Genomic DNA, 13,684 nt, shown 5'->3' on the forward strand with positions numbered 1-13,684 from the left:
TGCAGTAAAAACCCCAATTGAGATGCATATTCTGAATGAGCTGTATACATATCAAAAGAAAGCTCCTAAAACCCGAATAATTTCATAATCGTCTTTGATTCTTCGCTGGGAGGGAGGTTTATTATTGCCCTAACCAATCAGCAAGTGATGTATCCATTCGGCCACTGCAGACAAAACTGTAGTAATGGTTGCTACTTTAGGATCAATTAAGAAGTATATCAACCCGTCAGTGGACTTACAATAACCCGTATAGTTGTGTCAATGTCATCCACGCTCGTCATCATTTTTCTGTCACTATTTTTCATGGATGTAGCTAACTAGCTGTGTGGGAGGATGATGTCCCCACTCTTAATCCCGCCTGCTAAACTCTGATTGGTCGACTATTTCTCCAACCAGATCTATTTGTATCACTGAATAAATCTGAGATGTGAGCGGCGATTTAGAAGGCTAATTTAAACCAGGAACTATCTGATCAAAATAGGGCTGACTCGAATGCTTCGAAACTTTGACTGTTACCATGGTAATCGGCCTCCAAATCAGTATTAGAATGCTTTGTTTGTTTTGTTAAGTATGTAATAATAATGAATATAGCCCATGAAATAAGGAATAATCCCACAACATTATTCAACATTCATATTCAGCATTAATTATTATTATTTATTCGCAGACGGATATTGCTGTTTGTTATGTGTAGAGGTGCGTGTGTGTACATTAATGTGGCACCAAAGCATTGAAGCCCAAAAAATGGTATTCAGGACAGCCCTAGATCAAAGAATAAATGTCCACCAATCTAACCAGACACACATTTCAGTCAGTCACCAGTATTGAGGTTCGATACCGAGTTCCAGTCACACAGGGTCATGAAATAATCTTGGCAAAAAGGATTGTAACACCTCAAACACTTTCTAGTCTTGTGGTATCTAGCACAGGCTGTTTATATTCAGAGAAATGAGACTCTCTTTTTTTTTTTGGCTATGGAAAGATTTTTCCAACAGCACTTCAAACAAGACTGACCATTTAAAAGAGAATTTTTTCTCCACAATCCAAACAAGTCTTTGAAATGAACATCGATGGATCTTTAATTCCAGACGCCTGCTCTTATTTTTGTCGGCGTAAGCTAAACGTCCGCCGTCTCCCTACTCTCCAGTCGGTCATGCTGGCGTGGGAGTCACAGGTGTTGAGTGATTTATGGCTTTAATTTACTTGATAGATTAAAATATAATATAGCAACACACATAGAGCATTAATTAGGATAACACAGCGAGGTCCTGTTTCCCTTAAGTTGCTTGGCAAGGAGACAGAAAAAAGATTAAACATTCTAATAGTGTACTGGACTCAGGGAGGCATGTATATATTTAAAGAGATTTGTTGTCCTTATTATGAAATAGAGAATTTATTGATTTCACCTTAGAGCAGCTTTTAACAGCATAATTTAATATTTTAAGACAAAGATTCAGCCAAAAAAAGCTTTAAAAGTGCACTTCAACATTAATAATGTGTCGCTGAAACTGTTCCTGTGTCCGAGTGGACGGTGTCGTCCTGGAAAAGCAGAAGGATCAGAGCTGCAGAGACAGACTTTATGGGGGGGGTGCAGCCTTTGTGGTGGCAGCTGAGTGAGGCAGACAGTTGAAGGGAACAGGTTGCTGCGTCTGTTAGGGCTCGTCTTGCTGCTCTTGACCTTTAACCTTTAGCTGTGACAGCTCCTGGGGCTGGGAGATACCACACTTCCCTGGATTAGGAGAGCCATGCAGGCTGGGCTGGATGTGACGCAAAGATGCACGATACTGGAGAAGTACTGTTGTATAAAACAACACAAGCGGGTCATGTAACATCAGAGCGTCCTCATGAGGTGAAACTAGTGCTTTCAATTGATTAAAATATTTAATCGCATGATTATCCATAGTTAATCATGATTATGCGCAAATTAATCACACATTTTTTATCTGTTCAAAATGCACTTTAAAGGGAAATTTGTCAAGTATTTAATATTCTTATCAACATGGGAGTAGACATATTGCTTTATGCGGAATCAATTAACAACACAAAACAATGACAAATATTGTCATAAAATATTTATTGGCATACAAAATATGCTCAAATCATAACATGGCAAACTGCAGCCCAACAGGCAACAACAGCTGCCAGTGTGTCAGTGTGCTGACTTGACTATGACTTGCCCCAAACTGCATGCGATTATCATAAAGTGGGCATGTCTGTAAAGGGGAGACTCGTGGGTACCCATAGAACCCATTTTCATTCACATATCTTGAGGTCAGAGGTCAAGCGACCTTGGGAAGTTTGGAGCGTCATTTAGTCTCTTTCGCGACAAGCTAGTATGACATGGTTGGTACCAATGAATTCTTTAGTTTTTTTCTAGTTTCATATGATGCCAGTATCTTCACTCTAGCTCTAAAGTTGAGCCCGCTACAACCTAAAAATTGCAAGTTGCGTTAATGCATTAAAGAAATTAGTGGCGCTAAAACAAATTTGCGCTAACGCGTTATTATCACGTTAACTTTGACAGCCTTAGTTTAATCAAGTCTTATTACCTACACCAAGGACGTGATGTTTTCAGTTCAGTTTGTTGGTTTGTTTGTCTGTTTGTCAACAGAATTACGGAAAAACTACTGGCCAGATTTCCATGCAACGTGGTGGAAGGGTGTAGCATTGGCCTTGGCGGAGTTTTGGAACAATGACTGAATTGAAGGGAACATTAAATGTAGTCATTAACAATATTGTGTTAACACTTCCAGAACATTTAATGACATTTGTGAAAAAACACATTTGTCTTATCAGCCTAAATGTTCAAATGTGGCTGCAGCAAACATCCCACCTTCACTAACGCAGAGGCTGTGGATTTGCCTTATTTGCCCAAATTAGATTTTGATGTCAGTCTTGGGACACTTTCATACCCAGAGGAGGTGATGATGAATAGAAACTAAAAGCATGACACACAAACTGTCGTGTCCGGCTCGATCCTTCCAAGCATTAGATCTGGTGGCTGTTTTTGGCCCTTTTTGGTAGAAAAACCAGCTGGGGCCTGAATGCAATTTACTGATCTCACCTTACAGGATTTCAGGATAATCAAGTAAAGGATTTTACTTTGTGTTGCCTTTTGGAGTTGCCAAACATGCAGAATCGCCTTGTGCTCCCTCTGAAGCAACATAGCATGAGACGTTTATATCTACATACCGTGTGGGCCCTCTTCACGGAGCTGGCCGCCATGTTTCTACAGTAGCCCAGAACGGACAATCCCAATATTTGCATTTTCGCATCAGACACCGTAGTTCTCCTACACGATTGGCACATGGGAGAAGTTCCAATCGGTTGCAATCTGCAACCTCGCAGCTATATGCTGCCAAATCCTACACACTGCACCTTTTTAAGATAAAGTGTTTCTATCAAACTGTTAGTATTTATGGAGTGAAGACCCCTGGATCATGACAGATCATCTCAGTTTAGTTTGTAGACAATGGCCTAAGACATACTCCTTAATACCTGGTATTTCCAGTGTGAAATTATGCCTCGTGTATTCATTTGTTAGTGTTGGTGATCTTAATTTCAGGCGAGTTGGCCCACCACGCTTTAAGACACTGCTGGAAACTCTGTTAATATTAGATCATATGTTGTTTTTGATGGTGCAGACTTAAATGGAAGTCAATGGGTGAAAATGGACTGTGAATTGGTTTGATCCACTAAAGACGCTTTGGGACAGCTGTTACCCCAGAGGACCAACCTGCTGAATGGTTTTCAAATCGTCCAACATGAAGTGGAAGTAAAGCATTCATTGTGTCAGTGTTCCAGCGTCGTGGTGTCAAATTTGTTTTTGCGGTGAAAGTGTTGATGAACGAGAAGCCTGGTCAACACTTGTTGATGTGGATGCTGGCACACGTAATATGGAGTGTAGATGGATAATGTGTGGATGTGGATTTTCTCTGTATGTGCATCTTGTGAGCTTTATTATGCTCTTTGTCAAAAATGTGAAGAATTCCTCAATAATGTAGGTCACACACACGAGAGAAAAGCTCACACTAGAGCCACACCAGAGAAGAGCTTTGTCATTTTTTTTAATTTACCCCATCCTTGAAGGGGTGGAGGCAGATTTGCATAATCAGGGTATTCACTGTCAAACCCTTGAAAGCATATCATGTTTATTCACAAACGTATTAGTCATTTGGTACAAAGACAAAGCACCAAATAAGCTTGTCTTCAACAAAACCTCTTGAGTTTGTCTTTGTGATGGCACATCACTCAGGTGGCCCACCTTTCACATGGAACAGCAACACAAAAAGACATCTACAACTGTGCCCGTGTATATGCAGCTACGCGGATGCATGAGGGCTGTAGCTTATACGCTTCTGTGTTTCCTTTCAACATAAATACACTTGCCTCTGGGCAAAGTAGCTGCTTCCTCTGACCGCTCTGTTAAAGGAGAGAGAATAGATATCTTTTCTCTCGGTGTTTGTGCCTCCCCCTCCTCTCCTCGGTGCCGGATCCCCACCACATGTAGCCAGCACCACACAGTCTTGGCCGACGCTCGCGTTTGTCTCAGGAAGAGCGGAGGTAGGCTCGTAGATCCCCATTTTAGGCTTCGGGCCAACACCCTGTGTTCAACATGGAGGCCCCCCCCAGGCGGCCGTGCACATGGACGACAAATGTGGATGGCAAGCGGGGGAGAAACCTGGAAAAGGGTCTGCGAGATAAGGCCATTACTTGTGTTTGTTGTGGAAGTAATTGTGTCCTCAACGCTCTGGCATCAGGGTTGTTTTGTTTAGTGGTGGTGTATATTTTTCCCATCCATGGGCAGATTTCCTGCTCCTGATAGACGAAGGGAGTTATTTTTTTTTCTGCCCTCCCCTCTCAGATTTATCCATATAAGTTACTGCCTCGAGACGAAATGGGCCCTTGGAATTTTTGCCCCTTGTTTAACCCGTTGTGCTCTGGGCACAGACGTGCCTGCGCCCATACATACATTGGCTGTGTTGTGTGGAAACTCAATGACACAACTGTTTAGCAGACTCCTGGCCTCCCATTTCCCACACCCTCCGGGGCCCCCTCGGAGATTTCAAGGTCAGGAAAGGGCACGGGCTGAGATTCATTCCTTGGGAAGCGGAGCCACTGTCGCAAACAGTCACAGACGGCCAATCTCTCCTTTTACAGTCCTCTCTGCGGCCATCTAACTGTATCTCACCAACTTCGGATCTGTGAGGATTTGATTTCCACAGCTTTGGACTTAGCGTCGGATCACAGCCGTCAGCGGCGGCCTTCATCAGAGTTGACAGCGAGGGGGGACGTGCCGTGCAGCCGGCGAAGTTTGACAGCGGAGGAGTCATTTTAGAAACGAGTGCGGAGAGTTTGGGCTGAGGGGCACGAGACATTACCGGTTTGTTGAACTCTCCGACAGCTGAGCATGCAAGTGTATATCTGTGTGATGGTGCTGTGTGTCTGTGTGTGTGTGTGTGTGTGTGTACATTTCAGGGTTGTGGGTGTGGGGGGCCTTGAAGGGTCCAGTGGAACAAAAGGTATGTAGGCAGCTGCCGTCCCGCTGCCAGCAGCTCATGATCCAAATGGAGGATGTACACACACATGTGCACGAGGGACAGATTGGTGTGCAAAGAGGATCTGACACACTTAGCTAGGCAGCTAGTGACTCCCTCACCCTCTTGCCCCACACATACACACACACACACACACACACACACACACACACACACACGCACACACACGCACACACACACACACACACACACACACACACACACACACACACACACACACACATTTACTACATTTTTGTTGACCATTTTCAAACAAATATTTTTCATAATATTTTTCATACCAGGCAGCCATTGATTTTTATTCATCTCATAATAAAAAAAAACTCATGTAAACCTGCTTAAGTTGTGTAACATCTAATGATTATAGTCAGTTTAGTTTAATGTTGATTAAAAAATGCCATTTTGCATATAAAATATGAAAAGATAATGAAAATCCTGTCACAAGTTCTCACAGTCCAAGATGACATCTTTAAAATGTCTTGTTTTGTCTGACCAACAGTTCAAAACCCAAATATATTCAATTTATAATGATATAAAACAGAGAAAAACAGCAAATCCTCACATTTCAGAAGCTGGACCCAGGGGAATATTTGCCATTTTTGCTTAACTAATGACTTAAACGAATAAAAGATCATCAAAATTGTTAGCAATTAATTTTCATATTAATTCATCAACTGCTCATTTCAGCTCCACACCAGCATTAACATCAAGTTTGTATTATTTTTTTGTCAATTTTGTACTTTTGTCAAAATGACTAGTGTTTCGTGGTAATGCAGCTTAAATGCAGATTGATGTTTTAATTGCTTCATAACAATTTTACTTTGGCAAAAAGTATAGACTTCTTTACTGTGATCTATTACTATTACAGATTATTAATCTGATAATTGTTTTTACTGTATGGAAACAAATAGAAGTCAAGATTCTGATAACTGATTATTAGTCTTTTATCATGTAAAAATGATAAAAGCTTCAGCTTCTTCAGTGAAAGTGTGTGCTGATTTTTTTCCCCTGTTTCATTTGCTTTAAAATATAATATTTTTGTAATATTTTATACTGTTTCTCAGACAACACTAGCAATTTAAAGATGTCACCTCAGGCTCTGGGGATGTTTTAACATCCATTTTTGGTAATTTTCAGACATTTAATAGACTGTGACAAATCGATCGTATGTAAAAAAAATGATTGACAGATCAGTCAATGATGGAAATAATCGTTAGTTGTGGCCCTAGAGTATACATGATCTGTCATAAATGGGCTGAACGTTCCTTTAAAGAGCCGGACAACAAGCACCTCAATTGCCAACACAGACACTGATGATAAATTGGTGACAGTTGCTGAAGGCATATTAGGGCAAAGGGTGACCTGGGAGGGGTTTGTGGGTGCGGAGTTGGGGGTGGAGTGTACTGAGCTTGGTGGTGGTGGGGTGACAAGAAGCAGCAACAGCAGAGGAGAGGGGGTTCGAAGGGGGGGGGCTGGGGGTGTCCAGTGAGAAGGGTAATTTGGGGCGTCCAGAGTGAGGCGTTCCACCAGCAGTTGTCACTTCTGCAGCAGTCGATGGCACATGTGCTGCTCTGAGTTGGACCCTCTTTCTCGTCAGGACTGTATCCCTCTGTGATCTCTCACTTGGACTAATCTTTTTCAAATTAACTGGCCTCAATCCAGAATCCAGACTTTTATTTCCCTCTGTTTGTGTCAGAGCACTTCCATACCGCCTTTTGGCATCTTTAATCTTTGACGGTAAGAGCGACCAATCGAGACATCGCTGCTCTTAAGTATATGTGTGTGTATGTGTGTGTGTGTGTGTGTGTTTTCTCTGATGTAATTGGTTTGAATTGACATGAACGCCGCTTCGCTCTAAACCATAATTACTTCAAGAGAAAATGTCATTCTTGATGGCTGTTTTTTTTAAGTGTTCACATTACTTCTCTGGCGAAAACTAACATTTTTCAGCTTTCACATGCTTGATTTAAGCCGAAGTGCAAGAAGACAGTCTCTGAAATGTTCTGAGCTTTCTGAGCTCTCTAATCAGCCCGGGAAGCCATCGGCCGGTGGGGTGCACTGCTGGCGCCTCTGAGGACTTTAGATAGGGAGGAGTGCGAGCTGACTTGCTGTTGGGACTGTTCTCCATCATGAGCCGCCGAGCTGACACCTTCCTCAGCCCCGAAATCTGCTGCGAGGGGCTCGAGAGCAGAGGAGGGGGGGGGGGGGTCTGCTGGGAAGATTTATGGTTGATAGCTTGTGTTGTCGTGCAGCTCATAACGTCACACCTGTTCTTTTTCTTTCTGGAATTGAAGGCTTACGCCGCCATTACTGTAGCGAGCGAGTGTCATGATCCTCGCGCCCTTGACACCTGCTTACACCACTTCAAAAGTACACACTAATATAATGCTTTGAAGATGTGTCGATTTTTTTTTTCACCGTGTTTGCTCTGCTTATATCTTGGTTTTTCAAAGTCAAGTCAGTCAAACAGAAAGTAAATAGCAGGAAGTTGTTTATCCATGTTCAGTCGCCTTGAGGTATTCTTTTAGAGCTCGGGAGATAGCTGCCTTATCTTCATTTACTTTTATAAGAAATGGTCTGTCTGCCTCTATATCCTCTGTAACAAATCTCCGAAGTGTAAAGGATCACTCTCACAAACTGCAGATTTGTGAGAGATGGTTAGACGAATCCTCTGAGTGGCACAATGCGGTTGGCTGCTCACTAGACGTCAGCGTTTAATTTTGACATCATGACAGAGAATGAGTTGTCTTGAGGTTTGTCTGCACCTTTTATGATATTGTTTCTACAAGTTTATTGGTTTGCCTCCTGGCCACACTTCATAGCTAATCTCACCAAACAGTTAGTGGCGAATGCTTTAGATAGACAGGTGTTATTGTGACTATACCAACAGCATTTCTCCTCCCACTCACCTGCGTTCATGAAAATAAACCTGATAGTACTTGTGATAAAACGGCTGTATTTAAGTGATCTCGTCTGACTGGCTCTTGCGTCTCATTGATGAAAACGTGTTCGACTGGTGATGACAAACTTTGCTACACACGCCGACTCTGGCGTGCACGCCCTCTGTCCTCGAGTGTCACATTGATGTCATCAGTGTTTTGTCTAGAGGGCATTTTTCTCCGTCACAGACCTTTTGTTCTCGCACCGCCGAAGATTGAAAACGATGGGAAAAGCTGTGAGGGAGGAAACCTGTAAACCGTCTTAGAAAGTTCACTTTACATTCCATAACCCTGTGTGTGCAGTTTATAAATGATCTGATCCGTAAGCAAGCAAGGGCCAAACAAGTATTCAGTAGGTCTTCATTAATCATAACTTCATCAAATACTCTCACTTTTATGAAACTGCGGATGTATAATTTCAGCTAATCGATTAGTTTAGGACTGCAGCTAAGGGTTATATTCACAGATTTAATGGGAGATTATTATTTTTGATTTGTCATTTAATCAAAAAAGATCACAATGTTCCCAGAGCCCGAGGGATCATCTTCAAGTGTCAAGTTTTTCCAACTAACAAGCTAAAACCCAAAGATATTCAATTGACAATCATATAAAATGGAGAAAAGCTGAAAATCGCAATCAGACACTTATTTGTATTTTTGATTTTTAAGTGGTTTAAACAATTATGAATGATTGTTAGAATTATTGGAGTCATTTTCCGTCAATTAATTGATTAATCCTTTGGATTTGGTTGGCAAATAAGCAGTTTGAAGACATCATTTGGGGCTCTGGGAACTTGTAAAAAGCACTCGTTAGACTAAATTTAATTTAACAAAATAATCAACAGATTAAGTTGCTGCTCTACACTGACACGGGACAAGCAGCTGTTGCTGGGATTGAACCTGTGGCCTTTTACAGGACAGTCTGTCAAAACACAAATCAACCTGACCCCACTGGGTTCTTGGATTGAGTGCTTGGGTTTAATGGAATGGAATTAAATGGCAATCTAAAGGAGATACTCCGTTTTCAGGAGCATTTTTGTCTCTTTTCTCTCTGACCTCTGGTCATTTCTGCTTTATATTTCACTCCTCCACTATGAGCTCTACTCCTGAAAAGATTAGCTGATCATCCGGAGATTAATCATTAACAATATTGATAATTGTTTAAGTAATTTAACAAGAAAAAAATACCAAACATTCATTGATTTCAGATTCTTAAATGTGAGGATTTGCTGCTTCTTTCTGTTTTATACCATTAGATATTTAATATCTTTGGGTTTTGGACTGTTGGTCAAAAGGACTGTGTATTGGCAAAAATCTGGCGATACAATACATATCATTATGGGGTTAAGATTCAATACATTGCGATATATCGCGATTCTGTAAGCAAGGCGATATATTGCAATTTTTATTATCTTAGGAAAACTGTTGTCTTTTTTATGCAATCAGAACAGAATTTGCATTTACTGTATCACAGTCCACTTTTAGGTTTTAACGGGCTCAGTTTTAAAGCTAGAGTGGAGATACTGGTATCATATGGAACTAGAACCCTAAGGAATCCATTGGTACCAACCATGTCATGTCATACTAGCTTGATGCGAAGGATGTGGTCCCTTGACCTCTGACCTCAAGATATGTGAATGTAAATGGGTTCTATGGGTACCCACGAGTCTCCCCTTTACAGACATGCCCACTTTATGATAATCACATGCAGTTTGGGGGCAAGTCATAGTCAAGTCAGCACACTGACACACTGACAGCTGTTGTTGCCTGTTGGGCTGCAGTTTGCCATGTTATGATTTGAGCCTATTGTTTATGCTAAATGCAGTACCTGTGAGGGTTTCTGAACAATATGTGTCATTGTTTTGCGTTGTTAATTGATTTCCAATAATAAATATATACATATATTTGCATAAAGCAAGCATATTTGGCCACTGATAAGAGTATTAAACACTTGACAAATCTCCCTTTAAGGTACATTTTGAACAAATACAAAAAAGTGTGATTAATTTGCAATTAATTGTGATTAACTATGGACAATCATGCGATTAATCGTGATTAAATATTTTGACAGCCCTAGTTTTAAAATGTTTTCTTGGGCTCTGAGACATTTTTTCATTATTTTATCACATTTTATAAGAAAAACAAATTATTAATTAGTTAGCAACAGATTCATCTGTAAAAAACAATTTGAAGATGACATTTTACACACTAAATTATTAACCAAAAACTAATTGATAGTGCTTGAGGCCCTAATAAGCTCATATGATGCATTTCTCCAAAACTATTTCATTACAGTACCATTATTTTTATTTTATTTTTTTTAGCATTGGTTTAAATCAGTGCATGAACTGTTACCAGGTGAACAGCTTTGCTCTCAACAATAACAAGTAAACAGAAACATCCTCTCCTAATTGTGACATCTCTCCCTTTCATTGTTCCGCTGGGTCATCCATTCACCTCACATCTCTCAGGGATGGGTGTGCCTCGTGAGAGTGGGTTTAGTGCCTAACCTGACAGGTCAAACTGCATAGTCCACGTCGGTGACAGGGCCAAGTCTCAGAGTCAACAACAAACCACACTACAAGTATTGTGTGACCTGCCAACAAGTCCTCTCTGCTCCACATTCCTCCTGAGCGGCTGGACAAAAGGCATCTATGCGTGCACTCACATGTACGTGCATGGGTGTATTACAGGTATAATGAAAGTATTTTTGTTGTATTCATGCCAGAGGCTATGAGCGCAAACGGTGGATCAGTGACAGTTAGGGCGCCCCGTGTTAAATGCGTGGGTGTGTGGTTGTTTGTGTTTGTGTTGGAGTGTGTGTACGTGCTAGGGTAGACTGCGGTATTGACAGCGGCCCGGCAGCATGGGTGTGATTCACGAGCCGAGAGGCACAGATCTCTTCATCGCCCCTCCCATCCCCATCCCCCAAACCACCACCAACACCACCTCAGAAGTGCTGCCCTTGCACTGCATCAGCCCTCCCCTCTCTCTCCCACCTCTCCAAAGACTCACCCATGATTGGTTAAGAGGAGGAGTGGGGGGGGGGATGGAAGGGGAGATCATATTCCTCTGCCAGGGTTGGCAGCGTAGACGCACAATCACAGTCACAAGCCAGGCTTCAGATATAAGGCCAGCAGCTCCTTCCCCTCCTCCACTATTTGTCACAATGCCCCCCCTTTCACTCCACCTGCTGACGCTTCTACCACAAAATCAGCCATAGGGTTTTGTTGATATAGTGAAGGTGCATGCTGGGTAAGCCTGAGTGTGGCGGGCGCCGTGTCCAATGGTTGCCCGGGAACATGCAGCAACAGGCTGTAAATATCCCACAGCTGGTGCTGGCAGAACACCCTCAAGGTTGGGCCGCAAACCGAGCCTCGCTGGGTCAGATGAGGGAATTCAGCAGCCCAGTTAGCCGCCAAATCCCCCACACCGTCCACACTCGACCACATCGGTAGTTCTGTCTGTGCACCGATGAGGAACGATCCCCATCAAGCTACCTTCCCCTCTAAAACCTGATTCATGCTTACAGTTTACCTTGATGCTGGTGAGTTGCGTATGAACTTTGGCATTCATGCCTTCATGATGACGGTGACCCTATGTGCAGAGATTTGCAGCTTAAAGGGATACTGCAGCAATTTAGACACTTTCATAAAGAAGGGGTGCTCAAACGAGACTTGAAATCTTACTGGAGGGTTGTTTCAGGTACTGGTGAGACAACGATGTTCAGAATAATGTAAGGAAGGACTTCATAACAATGGAAAATGATCACAGTGGCAACTATTTTATCGTTTGTCGCTGTTGTCACAAGGAACAAAAATCTAAATACGGCACTCATGTTACAAAGTAATCTACCACGTCTTTGAAGCACAGGCTTTCTGATAAAAATGTGATAACCTGATAACATCACTACGGGCTATTATATCAGATTTGACCCAGACTTCACCCTTTCACATTTCAGACAGTGGCCCGTCCGATTTTTAAGAGCTTAATTCAAAATTGCAAGTTGCGTTAATGCAGATGATGTGGTCCTGTTGGCATCATCGGTCTGCGACCTCCAGCACTCACTGGATCGGTTCGCAGCCGAGTGTGACGCAGTCGGGATGAGAATCAGCACCTCTAAATCTGAGGCCATGGTTCTCAGCAGGAAACCGATGGATTGCCTACTCCGGGTAGGGAATGAGTCCTTACCCCAAGTGAAGGAGTTTAAGTATCTCGGGGTCTTGTTCGCGAGTGAGGGGACGATGGAACGTGAGATTGGTCGGAGAATCGGAGCAGCAGGGGCGGTATTGCATTCGCTTTACCGCACCGTTGTGACGAAAAGAGAGCTGAGCCGGAAGGCAAAGCTCTCGATCTACCATTCAATCTTCGTTCCTACTCTCACCTATGGTCATGAGTGTTGGGTCATGACCGAAAAAACGAGGTCGCGTGTGCAAGCGGCCGAAATGGGTTTCCTCAGGAGGGTGGCTGGCGTCTCCCTTAGAGATAGGGTAAGAAGCTCAGTCATCCGTGAGGAACTCGGAGTAGAGTCCTTGCTCCTTTGCGTCGAAAGGAGCCAGTTGAGGTGGTTCGGGCATCTAGCACGGATGCCTCCTGGGCGCCTCCCTTGGGAGGTGTTCCAGGCACGACCAGCTGGGAGGAGACCACGGGGAAGACCCAGGACTAGGTGGAGAGATTATATCTCTACCCTGGCCTGGGAACGCCTCGGGATCCCCCAGTCAGAGCTGGTTAATGTGGCCCGGGAAAGGGAAGTTTGGGGTCCCCTGCTGGAGCTGTTGCCCCCGCGACCCGATCCCGGATAAGCGGTTGAAGATGGATGGATGGATGGAAGTTGCGTTAATGTGTTAAAGAAATTAGTGGCGCTAAAACAAATTTTTGTTAACGCGTTATTATTTTTTATTATTTTTTATTATTATTTTCATTTCTGATTAATTTGTATAATATTTTCTAGATTTAATCATTTAACAAAATGTAAAAAAAAAAACAGAAAAAAAATAACAAAATGGCCTGGGATGATGAAAATTGCTTATTTTGTCTGACCAACAATTTATTTTCTGTCAACCAACTAATTGAATAATCAACTAATTGTTTTATCTCTATCTGGCACATAACATCAAGTTCCCTTAACAAGGATTGTAAATTTCAGGGTCTTGAATTTATTAACCTCACGGGACTGTTCATGTTGATC

The 13,684-nt window shown here is 42.5% G+C and overlaps 1 protein-coding gene across 16 annotated transcripts in view; it reads left to right on the plus strand.

Moving 5' to 3' along the window:
• Nucleotides 1-13,684, plus strand: part of mef2d (myocyte enhancer factor 2d) — a 116,214-nt gene that overhangs the window by 24,471 nt on the left and 78,059 nt on the right. Inside the window, exon 1 of one of the 16 annotated variants that reach the window (XM_074652933.1) lies at nucleotides 7,089-7,295. The exons of 14 other annotated variants lie outside the window; for them this stretch is intronic. The gene's annotated coding sequence lies outside the window, so the exon portion shown is untranslated. Of the gene's footprint in view, nucleotides 1-7,088; nucleotides 7,296-13,684 lie in introns of those variants that run through there. One more of the 16 variants, XM_074652937.1, reaches the window with a different exon arrangement.

Source organism: Sebastes fasciatus, chromosome 12 (assembly GCF_043250625.1).
Source record: "Sebastes fasciatus isolate fSebFas1 chromosome 12, fSebFas1.pri, whole genome shotgun sequence".
Lineage (NCBI taxonomy): Eukaryota > Metazoa > Chordata > Actinopteri > Perciformes > Sebastidae > Sebastes > Sebastes fasciatus.